A 14,175-nucleotide genomic window follows, 5' to 3' on the forward strand; every position below is an offset into this window, starting at 1 on the left:
GAGGAGCGAGACAGCGACTGAGAGAGCTGACCCAGAGAGAAGGACAGGCTTCGGTTGCTTCCTCCCTCCCCTTCTTTCATTTGTGTCCTTGATCCCCGATCCCAGCAGCATTCACCGAAGGCTTCTTAACATTATATCGGCGTATAACACGCATACATCATTTGCCCCCTATTTTCAGGGGGAAAAAAGTGTGTGTTATACGCCGATAAATACGGTACATATTACCAGTTATATGTTTCCATTCTAAGCCAGACAGAAAATTCAGTGAACAATTTTACACGGTGCCTGGAGGTAGTTAATGACTAGATGAGAAAAATTGACTGCAATTGAATTTAGTAAGACAGAGTGATTTAGATGATGGAATACAAGGGGAACTCATCAAACTTTCAGATGACCTAAGCTGGCAGGAATAGCCAACACTCCACAAGATAGGCTCAAAATCTAGAAGGATCTCAACGGTCTTGAACCCTGGGTCCTATTTAACAAAATGAAATTCAATGGTGAGGGAACTAATGTTTTACATTTAGACAAGAAAAATCAAATGTACAGGTATAGAATGGGAACCTTTGGGGACAGAATGCAGCAACCCACATGATGATAGGCAACAACTGTTTCAACATTATAACATCTAAACTGTGGAGGTTGTATGGTTGCCAGTATGTTTCCACTATTTCAAAGCACTGATTTTGACTATAAAGTCTTTACAGGTAGTCCTTGACTTATGACCATTTGTTCAGTGACTATTTGAAGTTGTGACAGTGTTGAACAAATAGTGGTTACAACTAGTCCTCAGACTAGTTATGGCTGTCTCAGCATCCCTGCAGTCACATGATTGTGATCTGGGAGCTTACCAATCAGTTTGCACTTCTGATAGTTACAGGATCTTGTGATCATTAATTGTGACCTTCCCTATCATTTTCCCAGATAATTAATGAGAAAATCAGCAGGAAATGTTGCGAGTCACTAGGGTAAGTCCCAACACTTGCTCACTCTCTCCCAGTCCTTCTACACTCAAGTTTCAACAGCAATATGTACCGTCTGCTGCACCTTCACCTCCCTCACACTCACCTGGGACTTACTTGCCTGTCATCCTGTCTGTGAGCGATTTGGGACTTGCAACTTCCTGCAAGCTTCCCCACTGACTTGGATGTAGGAAGCCCTCAGGAAGCTGCCTTGCATAACAACTGTGGGATTCAGGTAACAATGGCAAGGATTGCTGTCACTAAATTATGCATTCATTCACATTTTATGACTCATTGCTTAGCATTGGTTTAAATGTTAACGTGTTGTTGGATTAATGAAATAATCTTATTTTTAATTTATTAGCTAAGAAATATTTTTGCGTGAATCTCCTACATAGTCAGCGGGAATAAAGTTGCATATAAAAATCTTTTAACTATTCAACTTTTAAAAGTTACAAGCTATTAATTACTGACGTATAACAGGTAAATTGTGCAAAATGCCTATATTCAACTAAGATACACAATGAAGACAGAGATTAAATATAACACTTTAGAAATGGGACCATACTTGAAAAGGGAACATTGTACTTACTGCATTTATATATTTCTTCTCAGCAAAATTAGATAACATGATTTAATGTTTTATTATTTACCTATGAATATGGTACTATTTTAAACATGATGGTGGGTAGAATAATCTTTCTCTTAAACTGCTGTGTCAAAGTTCATTTCTCAAAAGCACAGAGAACTGATAAAGTGGAATACAATGTTCTGGGAAAACAGTGACAGAAATTTTGGTACACTATTGCAACATCTTTTGTTTTTCATGAAGTGTTATCAGGGCATGAGACATTCTTTCTGATTTAATAATGGACGAATTGTCCCTTTCAGAATCCAACTAATTGTTATTTCTTGATCAGAAAAAATTTTTCACTTCTTAAATGTCATGGAATATAGTATAATGTTTGTGTTTCCTACTGTGGAAAGTTATTCTTATCTAGAAAAATATGTGAAGGCACTTATATGGATCACCTCTGCAGCATCCAAATTAATTGTACAGTATGCTAGCCATTCTCACATGATTAAGCTCCCACACTCAATGATTGGAAAAACAAGATAGCAGCAGAGAAAAAATTTAGAGCAGAGGCAGAATTTTAATCAAAATAGGAAAATTTCCTTTTTAGTAAGAACACAGCTTTACTCCAACATACTTATTCTGCACTATATATCTTATGCCATTTTTACTCTATCCTATTCAAAAGGCTATGGATGTCTCACATCACATTATTAAAACTAAAAACAATAATTAAAAACATAACAATAACAATGGAGATGAAATGTGATGAAAATGTAAATAAAATATTCCCACATGACCAATTTAGAATATCTTAAAACTCAAGATAACTAAGAGAGATAATAGACTGTGTCTTTGTAAGAGCAGCTCATGACAAATTTGGTTCCACTAAAATTAAACATTATTAGATATAATTTTGAATTATGTGTTGGGTCTTTTAGTCTGTTAAAGAAAGAAAAAACTCCCCCCCCCCAAAAAAAAAACTGATACAAAAAGGTATCAGAACAAACTGGGAAACTGAGGTATGAAAACATTGAGAAAGCTGCACTGTAGAACTGCATGTACCTATTTATAATTTCTTCAGTGGCCTGAAACAGAATTACCTAACCAGAAAGATCTACAAGATCTATCAAGCTGAGTTGCCTTATAGAACAACAGGAGTAAAAGACATTACAGAAGTCTTTCCCAACCAGGTGCCCTCAGGACATTTTAACTCTGTATGTCTAGCATGTACCATGTAGCTGAAGACTGGTGGAAGGATCCGAAGTACTGAATTGAACTAGATTCTCCAGTAAATATGAGTAAGCAAACTGCTAAGAGCAAATTATTTCATTGAACATCCTGAAGTCACCTGCCTTCCAGGCTTGGAGATTCCAAGCCATTTTATGTTTTAATCTAGAAAATAATTTCTGGTATGTTTTCTGTAGTTAAAGAAAGGAATGAAGCCAAGTCAATATAACTTACTTTGTGTGACAACTCAAGAAAACATCTTTGAAAAAAAGGAATGTTCTGCACAAATTACTTTCTACAAGATGGAGAAGATAAATATTAGAGTAATAGACTCTAGGACTCTGAAGACTCTAGGATGGGGAAAGCTACTTCATACATTTATCTATTTGATCTAGTGGTTAAGGCATCAGACTAAAAACTAGGAGATTCCGAGTCTGAATCCCATTTTAGGCATGAAAGCCAACTCGGTGACTTTGGTCCAGTCAGTCTCTGTCAGCCTCACATGGTGTTGTGGGAAAAATAGGAGGAAGGATTATTGTAGCTATGTTTGCTGCCTTGAGTTATTTATAAAAATAACAAAAGGCAGGATTTTTAAAAAAATAATTCTACATTTGTCTTCAACCAATAGACTTAAGTCTACTAGCCTTGTCTATAAACTGGTTCATTGTTCCATAAGCAGCAAGGGACATCACTGAGAGAAAACAACATTTCATTCAAAAATGAATGCATGCAGTTAGTAGTAGGGGTTGCACAAAGCTCTTCCTATCAGTTTTGCCAGCTCCAAGAGCTAAAATAAAACTTTCAGTCTAGTAACTTCTGTGTTCCTATTTTAATACCACTGTCTAGCAAGTTAGATCCCCTCCTCGGTGATGTGAAAGGGGGAACCACAAAATGTTTGTTTAGAATTTTTTTTCAACAAAAGTGATGTACCAGAAACATTTATTTTTTTTCATACAAGGGCAGATTCCTTCTTTTTTAATATCTTATTACTGTAAATTCTAGTGGACATGAATTTATGTAAACATGTGCATGTAGCCCCTACTCAATATCTCAAAGGTTTTCCAAACCTCCATGCAACATGCAGATGTTTCTCAAACCTTTGAAAGAGAAAAAGCAAAAAAGGCAAAACCTGGAGATCATTATGGGACTAATTAGAATAAGACATTACTGTTACATTTGGAAATGTTGAAGGCCACTAGACTATAATTTCACTGAAACAGAGCGGGGGTAGGCTTAAGGCCATTCAAAGCAAGGAATTCCTTTTATATCTTATTCCCTTTTATTCAACCTTAAATATCATGTTTGCTCCATTTGTAGCCCCCTCCACAGTTTGTTACATTAACTCCAAGCCTGATTTATTCTTGTCATGTAATACATTTTTGAACCATCATAATCCTACATAGCATACCATCTAATCATGGATAGGCAGTGATGTGTTCATATTTTATCCAGGGAAAAATTAAGACATGAAAATAGTAATCTTTGCTTCCAGCTTTACAACGACCAGCAATTCGTTTGGCAGCTACCTCATTTAGCAACTGTTCAAAAATATGATGGTAATTTTTAAAGAAACTCATTTTCTGACCAATGTGCATACTTAAGACCAAAGTTTGTGCACAATGCTAAAAAAGATCTCTTCCACAAGGCCACAAGATTATTTACACTATAGCACTACCCACTTGACAAAGTCTTTTAATCCTGAACAGTATTCACTCCTTGTGGTATAAAAGTTATACATACTTATTGCCGAGATGCAAAACTTCCATATGGGAGTTATACAGCATTGTCAAATCACACCCACGTAAGGGACAGCTATACACAAAGCCTTTAACATCCACTTTGGAGTCCATCAGAACCCAACAAGGTGGTACAATGTCTAGGTGTTACTTAGAATCAGGGAGGCTGAGGTTCAGGGAGAGCCATAGCCATATAAACTCACACAGAGATAGGATACAAGCTTAATGTATAAAAATTAGTGAATAAAGTACATTTAGAACAATCATGGCATCTGATATCATGTCTTCCACGCCTTGATGTCAGGATCACTGCAGAGAGTTTGGTTCAAAATCCAACCACACCAAGAGATCATATTTTTAAAATAATAGTCAAATTAAACTTAACTTGAATTAATGCTAATAAAAAATAACATACTGGTAGAATGCAGTTTGGCATGAGGATTAACGAAGTTCTTTCAGGCTATGAGGAATGGGTAAAAATAGGCTCATGCATTACATGGTTTTTCTGTCAATAAAGCAAGAATTCACTGGAGGATAGATGCATGTGGACAACAGGTGCAGCTCAGCCCCACTCCACATCCCCTCCTCCGTTTGAAATAGTGAATTCCAAAACATACTATTCATGACCTGAAGAAACACAGGCTGAGAAGGCGCTCTTTGCTTTATCCATCCCAGCTTCCTGAGGATATTATTACAACTCCAAATAATACCTACTCCCACTGGACAAAATGTACCAAAGTCCCAGGTCAGGGAAGGTTCTTTTTACTCTCTTTAATAAAGCAGCATTTTGAAATAATAGCTAGGCACTCTTTTTTTAAAAAAATCTATCCACAGACTAGTCAAAATATATAATTATTACTACCACTAAGAAAACCAATAAATCTAGTGAAGTTTGAAGCTATCACTCTTTTAACCCAGCAGTGGGAATTGGGTTCTCCAGAAATTGCTGAACTGCACCTTTCAGCATCCTTCACATTGGTCATGCCAGCCACAGCTGCTGGAGCTTCTAGTTCAGCAAACATCTGGAGGACCAGATGTTTCCCCACCCCTGTTTAGAATCAGCATTTTGCGGGCCATGTGGGCGGTGCAGTTTTTTCCCAGTAGTCTGGGTTAATTGTTTGGGGGGGGGGGGCATAAACGAAAAGGTAAGAAATAGCACAAGAAATGTAAGGTTAACAGTCTGGTGTAACTCAAATTAAAACATAAAGCTAGCATAACAGGATTTCACATTGATTGTTTTCTCCTGTATATTTCTCTATCCCCCCCCCCAAACCAATATTATCTCCATCTTTACAAAGGGCCTTTTCCTTTCAGCCTTCGACTTAAGAAAGCGTCACTGGGGCAGGAGAAAAGGTCTTTGAAATGTTCAGGAACAGTGTAAGGTTGAGCCGCCTCAGTAAATCATGACAGAGCAACAGTGGAAATCCACCTCTTCTACTGAACCTTAGACACAAAGGGGATTGCACATTCAGACTATGAAAAAGAGCGGGGGGGGGAGGTAGAGGGGGGGGTTGGAGATTATAGTAGGCAGGTGAACGTATGAACACCGATTGCTAAGAAAGAAAACGTGCCTTTGTATCCAAAGGTCTCGTCATCAGATATTTCTGGGCAGACAAGCATCCAATGGAAAAAGAGTGAAGTAAACTGAATACAAAATGCTGACCCCCCCCCAAGCAATTAAAGCCACCACCTCCCGGAGTGGGAACTCCCCCACCCTCACGCACGAATGCAGCACTGCACTCTTGGTTGTTGTTTTTTCTTCCTCCAAACCTAATCCATTAAGCAGTGGAAAGGTTTTGGTATTCATTGTAAGGCGATCCGCATGTGGAAGGTAAGGGATGTGTTTCAAATATCACAGTCTACGAACCACTCTCCATAGCAGAAAACTAGGGCGGCCAGCCACTGCAACTCCACATTTCCTTTATACTCGCCCGCCACTGCCAAACGACCGCCTCTCCCTGCAAACTAGATTTGGGGGGACCCACTACCATTTTCCAAAGACCTTTTTCCCCCGACCATGTAAAACCTGCCACCTTCCGCGTTCTCGGGTCCGATTTGTCCCGCTTTTTTCTAAGCCAAGGATCTACTGTTTATTCCACGCCTGGCGGGGGATACATTTCCCAATGCAGACACCCCGCCTCTCCCGTAGCTACAAGCGACCGCACACCGATTACTCTCCACCAGCTCGCTTCAAATGCCTACGTCGCTCCGGTCTTTCAAAAATATCGTCTCCCCACCCCCTCCAAGATCCCTGAGCTGCAGCCTTGTGCAAATACGAACCTGGGCAAAAAGCCTCGCCGCTCACGAGATCCTCCAGCGGCTGAAGGGGCTTGCAAAGCCGGAGAGCTGCTCCTCGCCGCCTCTTTTCTCCTCCTCCCTTTCCCGCCCCCGCTGCAGCAGGCTTGAAAGAAGAAGACTGCGGTCAGCGGTACGCACGGGATATGTCGGAGAGGAGCTTACCTGCTACACTGCCCTCCAACTTACTTAGTCGCGGCTTTTGTGAAGAACGCCTCCCACCCCCACCCTATCCCGGTTGCAGGAACCGTTCAACCGGGCCTGGCCGCCCGCACGTCAATTGATGGAGAATAAAAAAAGAGCCTGGCCGCACCGAGAAAGGAGGAGTTGGTGCCAGTGTGTAACAAGTTTGGGTTGCCCCGCAGATATGGCGGCGGTGGCGGTGGCGGCTCCAGCGAGGGAGGAGGAGAAGGCCGAGCGAGCCAATGCAACAGCGGGCGGCCCACAGAAGCTTCTCTTCCTTCCAGCGATCCGCTTCGGGGAGAGAAGCCCGGGGAGGGGGGGGAATATGCCTTGAGTAGCGGTGGGGGGCGGAGATTTAAAAAGCAGGGGTTGAGGCGAGGAGAATCACCGGGGGAATAAGACTGGATTTATTTAGGCTGGGATTTTTTTCCCCCTTCCTTTCCCATTCCGTTCATTCAGTTTCGATCAGGATCATAATCATAATTAATAAAGAATAATTAACAATAAACCAACAACCGATCTTCGAGATCACATGAGCGAAAGTCGATTGGGGGGTGGGGTCGTACCGGGAAGACCTTAGGAGGGGTCCACGGACGAAGCAGCCCTCTCTCCCGCCCCAAAGAGATTGCAACAGCCCCCTCTGCTTACAAAACACCGAGGCTTCGATTCACGTGCTATTGTTACCGTCTCGCTGGTGGTTTTTCTGGGAACTGAGTGCAGACAGGCGAAGGTATTGCACAACGTAGGTATGTTGCAAACAAGGATCAACAATCACTCCCGAATGATCCGTTCCTCGTGGGGGCGGGGGAATATCATTTCCTATTTTCTTCCTATTAGTACACAGAGCTTAAAAGTTTATTAAAAAGGCGGGGAAAGTGCTCTTGTTTTTTTTTAGAGCGTTTGTATGCTAAGCCAAGCAACCATAATCATCCGTTGTTCCTGCCGTTATATATTTACACTTTGCCTAGGAGGTGCTCATTTTGAATTACCGTTTGCCCATAACATGGCCATCTTCTCTCCCCTCCCCAAAAGAAAGTTCAGGGAGTTCATTTCCCAGAAACCAGAGAAAAGAAATATTAAAAAAGAAACACCTGCTCCTTAAACTGCCGGTTTCTTGGCAAGCTAGACTCAACTGGCCGTCTATTAAGACTGCTCACACAATCTTTTATTCCAGTAGTTCTTTTAGTTGCTAGTTGCACACCTATCCCACTGAGATGTGGGAGAATCTCGGCTTATCCTTGCTAATAATATAAACCACAATACAGGTACTCCTCAGCTTACAAAAGTTTGAAAGTTACAGCAGCACTGGAAAAATTTGACCGTTTTTCACATTTAACAACCATTGCAGTGGTTTGATCCCTGTGGTCATGTGATCAAAATTCGGATGCTTGGTTGCAGTGTCCTGGGCTGAAATCATCTTTTGCAACCGCCTGACAAGTAAAGTCAATGGGGAAATCAACATTAATTAATTAATTTAACAACTGTCTTACTAACTTAACAATTGTAGTGATTCGCTTTAACAACCATGGCAAGAAAACCCATAAAATGGAGCAAAACTCATTTAACAAATGTCTCACTTAGCAACAGAAATGTTAGGCTCAATTATGGTAAGTTGAGGACTATCTGTATTACCTGGTGGGTTCAGGAGGTCTGTTCCTTCAGAAGTCTTCACTGACCTTTGCCCTATAGCTGGAAAAACAGAAAATAAAAACCAATTTTGGTGACCTGCTGACTAGCAATTTTTATAAAAATTAACAGTTGCCGTATTAGTTGCAAAGCCTCCTTAAAAAGCCCTACGCAGGCAAGTAAAGTTTTGTTTTATGGTGAAAAACATACTTTTACATAACAGGTATCATAACATCAAATCTGGTATTACAGAATTCCAGTTGTTTTATTAACATAATATGATGCAACCTTATATTTTTTCAGATGTTTGTGAAGCAGACTTTTCTGTATCTTAAACTTTTTCTGAAGAATACTTTGAAAGTATAAGTTTGCTTTTGAAACCGATGCAAAGTTCCACTGAATCTGACACAGTAGTTGTGCTATGTTAAGGATGTCAATTATGCTTCCCCCCCAATCACATTTCTGTGCATTTAAACTGCATGATGGCCAGAAAATGCAATTGCTATATCTTCACACCCTTGCTGTGAATTGGTGAGCTAAATGGTAGAGCACATGTTTTGCATTTCCTATTCTGATCTCCTTACCTTATGAAAGAGGTTTGTCTTAAACCCAGAATAGCCAATGACAGTCAAACATAGGCATGAAAGATTCAGAACTATTCTGAAGAGGGAATTTTTGCCTTCCAGAATGCCTAGTAGACTCTGCAGTGGAGTAGATTAGCAGTGGAGGATATAAGATATTACAGTTCAGCAAATTTTGGAGGACCAGGGGTTCTCCAATAATGGAACAGTTATGCCAGTAGTCTGATTTGGTAGAAAAACCATCTGCCTTGATGAACATAGAAGATTCCCATTGTTAAAACTGAAGAAAAAGTCAAGTTTATCCAAATGTGTGCATCTCCTTGGCAACAATATAGAAGTGTTTCATCTTTGTCACTTTTTTCAAGTCTAATGTTACTTTTTATTTAAGTACTAACTAAATCCACTCTGATTTTTTTTTCTTAAAATCACAGCAGCTTAATATACAACTCTTAAAATAAATAGAGCTGGAAAAAAGCTAACAATATATGGTGTGGATGACTATCATAGTATTCAACATAATTCAGTTCTTAAAAACAACATACACTCATACAGTATAGTGCTGGCCTTTTAAATGTTAAGAGTAGGAGTTATCATTTGTATATTGTATTTTCCTTTCAAAATAGTTAAGAAGATGTTTTATTCCTAAACTCTCTCTTTGAGCAAGATTAGGACAAGAAGATGAGTTGCCCAATTATCTAATGAGCTTGATGGTTAACTACAGCTTGACCCAGACACAGATCATATTCATAAGGCACATCATGCTATTTTGTGGTTTTGCTTACTGTATCATCCCAACATAGAAGCACGGTCATTTTGAGGTTAGGTGGAAGTTCTAACCACAGTGTCACTTTGCATTTGCTGCAAAGTAGAGCTACTCTTTGCTGTTCTACTTTTATTTCTTATTCCATCTGATTCGCAGAGACTTTATTTTAAAAATGGGGAGGAAAAGTCTTTAGCCTTCGGGGTCTTTATGCCTCAACTTATCTGATTGGATCACCAAAGGCTTTTTGTGGCTGTTATAACTTCCAACATGGCCATTTGCAAACAAAAATAAAACAACATGCTGTAGACCATGGGTCGCTAACCCTTTGAACCTCAGGGACACCAAACTCATAATTTTAAATCCCAGGGACCATTAATATGAATTTTGACTGACGGTGGCTTGCTGATGTTGGTGGGAGAGAGAGAGAGAGAGAGAGAAAGAGAGAAATCTGATCTAGCCTCTCTCCCTCTCTCTCTCTTACACATACACATACACACACACACACACACAGAGACAGAAGTGGGATTCAAATTTCTTAACCAGTTCTGTGGGCATGGCCTAATTTGTGGGTGTAGCTTGGTGGTCATGTGACTGGCTGGGCATGGCTTGTATGTAAATATAAATATTGAATTTATTAAATACAATTAAATATTAAATATTCATTCAGAGATCGATCTTTCTGCAGTTTAAAATAAAATATTATAATTAAAAAAAAAAAAAAAATAAAAAAATAAAAAAAAATAATTTAAATAAATTTATATTTTTTAAAAAAAAAAAAATTTATTAAAAAATCAGGAAACAGCGCTTGGTGCTACAGAATCACAGGGGATCTGTGAGATCGGCTACCTAGCCTGCCAATAAAAATTTGCTTGCAAGCAAACTCACAAAATTAACTCACAACACACCAGGTATGTAAATATTGATTTTTTTATTAAAAAAGAGCAACTTTTACCCAAAATCAGGCAATGCAGGCAGGCAGATTGAGTTGCTCACCGAATTACATATTTACTTAGAGATCTGTGTTTCTGCCATCGGCTAGACGAGTCTGCACTGCTTCAGTCCTAAGAAAGGTTCAGCTCTGCTTAAAAGCAGAGACGAAGATCTAAAAATTAGCTAGAAAGCAAGAAATCTAACAATTTCCTGCTTTCTAGCTAATCTAAATCTCCTAGTACAGCAGAACAGCTGATGGTCAGGGGAAAAAATAGCAACTTAGCAGGCAAGTTTGCCAGGTAAGGAGTGAGTAGGCCCTTGTGTTCCTGCACAGCCTGGATTAATTGCTTTGGGGATTGCTCTGGGGTGACATTTCTCTGCAGACCACCAAAATTATCTGGCAGACCACCAGTGGGCCATGGCCCACCGGTTGGCGACCGCTCTGTAGACCAGTCAACCCTGATAAGTACTAAACAAGCAAATTGTGAATTACCAAGTTTTGCTTTATTTCACTGGGCAATACTTTTATCGTAGTACCATTGAGTCATATTTAGTATCTCATGGGTTTTCTCATACTACTAATTCTGGCTTTCAATCTCTTTTTTACTTCCCTTTTCCCACAGACATGGGGAAATGCCTGTGTTTGTTAGGTCTGCTTTTTTGTCTTCACAAAATAATTAAATTATGATACCATCCTGCTGCTTGTTGGAAATTTTGCATATTAGTTACTGAATGATTATTTGACTTTAATCACTGACCATTTACTAGCTTCCACAGAATAAAGTTAGCTAATCCTCAGAGATGACTAAAGCATAGATATAAGTGTAAGAATGATCAAGATGCCATATTTTCCTTTTCTCTCCTTTCTATTTGGTCACTGATAGGCAGATGTATTTTCAGGGGCAGGAGTAGGAGTAGACAAGGGGAGGCAAATGATCATTACATATAGTCCTTGGCTTTCAAAACCACATTTGAGATTAGAATTTCTGTCATTAAGCAATGTGGTTGTTTAGTGAATTGTGGCCAATTTTACAAGCTTTTTTATTGCAATTGTGAAGGAAATCACACAATCATTAAGCAAATCCACTTCCATTGACTTTGCTTATCAGAAGCTGGTTGGGAAGTTTGGAAATTGAGGTTACATGACCTTGGATCACTGCAACTATTGTAAATACATGCCAATAAAAGTTAGTAGTGTATTTAACAATGTACATTTTTTTTCAATACTCGTAACTTCAAATGTTTATTAAACAAATGGTCATAAGTCGAAGACTACTGGTACACTTTTGTGATGTGAGTTCCAGCCCTCTTGTATGTGTTTCATCATGATGGTGCAATACTGTTTTCATTGTTTTGATGAGTTTTTGATCTTACAGGTGCCTCTGCTTATAGAAAGTTTGCATTACAGGCCAATACTTTGTATTACACTGATTTTTTTGGCAGAGACTATTAGCAGTTTATGTATAGAATCTGATGCACACTTGAGGTTAAACTCATATCTACCAATGTGTCCAGGTGAAAAATTGGAGAACTGACCAAGCTCCACTTCCATTAAATTCAAACAAGTAGACCAATCTAATAAAGTGAATTTCCAATTAAAGTAGAAGCAAATTATACATGTTTTAGACCTGCCCCCACCTTTTTCTTCCCTGCCTGAAGGCCACAATTCACCACAGGAAGGGGAAAATATTCTAATTAGATAACCACTAGGTTGATTAAAAAAAAAGATGATAGCCTTACTGGATCAAACCAATACCCAGCTTCCCAGAGTGGCCAATTAGATACCTCTGTGAAAGTCACAAACGTGGCATGAAAACAGAAAGTTCTTTGCTTTTCTTCAGCAATTGATTTTTTTTTTCAAATTAGGAGGTTTCATGTGACATAAATTTCCCTTAATAGAGCTATCCTCCAAAGCTATACTAATCCTCTCTTAAAGGCATCTAAATGAGTTGCAATCACTGTGTCTTTTGGCTGAAGCACTGTCCAAATAATGGCTTTCTTTTATCTATCCTGAATCTGCCAGTCAATTTTATTGACCCTTTCAAGAGCAGCATTCCTAATGCTACCAATCAAACAACATTGTGTAGCAATGCCTTCCCCCCACTCCCTCTGTGGTAAGCAAAAAGGATGGAAAAAGAAGTAGGAAAACATGAGAGACTTGTATGTGGGAGATATTATCTGGATTCCCTGTAAAATGGTTTGAACAAAGTAAGGCAATTTGATATTAAAAGTCTTGCTTGGAAACAGAATTATGAGGGAAAAGGAGAACATTTTCTGCCCCTTTTCTATGTATCTGGGATAATTTTGAGTTTTCTTGTTTTCTCTGTATAATCCCTTTCATGTCACGTGTGTATTCCAAAGGCGCTTGGATTTCTATAAGGGTGATAACAATATTCTTCATATCCTGATACTTTTCCAGGAATTCTTACTGTAGTACTAGATTGGCCATGTGGTGCTAATGGTGTCAGCATTAGCAGTTGTGAAAACAACTTTGGTGACAGAAATTCCATCCAAAGTAGTGTTTGTTTTATCAATATTAATTGCCAAATAGTGTGAAGAAGAAGCAAGGTTAGGGAATGGAGACAAAGGGAAGGAATACAATATTGGAAAGAATGGAACGCCTCAGTCAATAGCTGGAAACTTTCCCAGAGCATCTCATTTCCTGAGTAAGGCAAACAATAATGATGTCTAGTAACTTGTTCCATTTAAACAAACAAACCGGACCTCAGAATTACAGGGAGCGGACAAAACAATACGAAGAAGCTAAAGGCAAATTCAGGGATGGTTTGATGTGAATGCGATTGTGCAGAGTCAGCTAAAGTTCTGCCATCAATTTCTCAAGGTTGAGCATTTTAAATTATCTTTGATGAAAGTCCACATTATGGAACTAAGTAAATGCAATGACAATGCAATTAAGTATAGTCTTGAAATACTTTTCATTTCAAAGAAAAGGCTTTCCAGATGACAAGGCAGTTTTAGCCATTTGCATAGCATCCTCACTGGCCTTTGCAATTGTGTGGTATTCTTGTGTCAAGCTGTTTTATAGTTGAATGGGAAATATCTTGACAGCCTGGCAAGTGTTACTATAGAAATGGTAAAGCTTGTTTCCTGGCCTTCAAGGGGCAGTTTGTGCTTTCAGGGGTGAGAAGGTAAGTGTGAGGCATTCTTGCCTCATCCCAGTTCCCACTCTGGGCTTCTTGTAAGGAAATGCTGACATTATGAGCCACAGGTCTGAAAGGCAATGGAGATTTGCCAGCACAGTGAGTGGGAAGCTTCTAAGGATCCTTAGTCCTTA

The 14,175-nt window shown here is 39.3% G+C and overlaps 1 protein-coding gene and 1 long non-coding RNA gene across 8 annotated transcripts in view; one reads left to right on the plus strand and one right to left on the minus strand.

The window, feature by feature from the left end:
* SEMA4D (semaphorin 4D) overlaps positions 1 to 7,748 on the minus strand; it is a 119,517-nt gene extending 111,769 nt beyond the window's left edge. For 2 of the 7 annotated variants that reach the window (XM_087957963.1, XM_087957964.1), the window contains exon 1: positions 6,783 to 6,947. The gene's annotated coding sequence lies outside the window, so the exon portion shown is untranslated. Of the gene's footprint in view, positions 1 to 6,535; positions 6,690 to 6,782; positions 7,276 to 7,628 lie in introns of those variants that run through there. The other 5 variants (XM_087957961.1, XM_087957967.1, XM_087957960.1 and 2 more) reach the window with 5 other exon arrangements.
* The window catches only part of LOC148132492 (uncharacterized), a 28,420-nt gene continuing 21,872 nt past the window's right edge, over positions 7,628 to 14,175 (plus strand). Inside the window, exon 1 of the long non-coding RNA XR_015748087.1 lies at positions 7,628 to 7,726. This is a non-coding gene — a long non-coding RNA (uncharacterized LOC148132492). The remainder of the gene's footprint in view (positions 7,727 to 14,175) is intronic.

Source organism: Notechis scutatus, chromosome 2, assembly GCF_049901735.1.
Source record: "Notechis scutatus isolate UNSWTSFEM ecotype Mainland chromosome 2, rNotScu1.2, whole genome shotgun sequence".
In the NCBI taxonomy this organism is placed as follows: Eukaryota; Metazoa; Chordata; class Lepidosauria; order Squamata; family Elapidae; genus Notechis; species Notechis scutatus.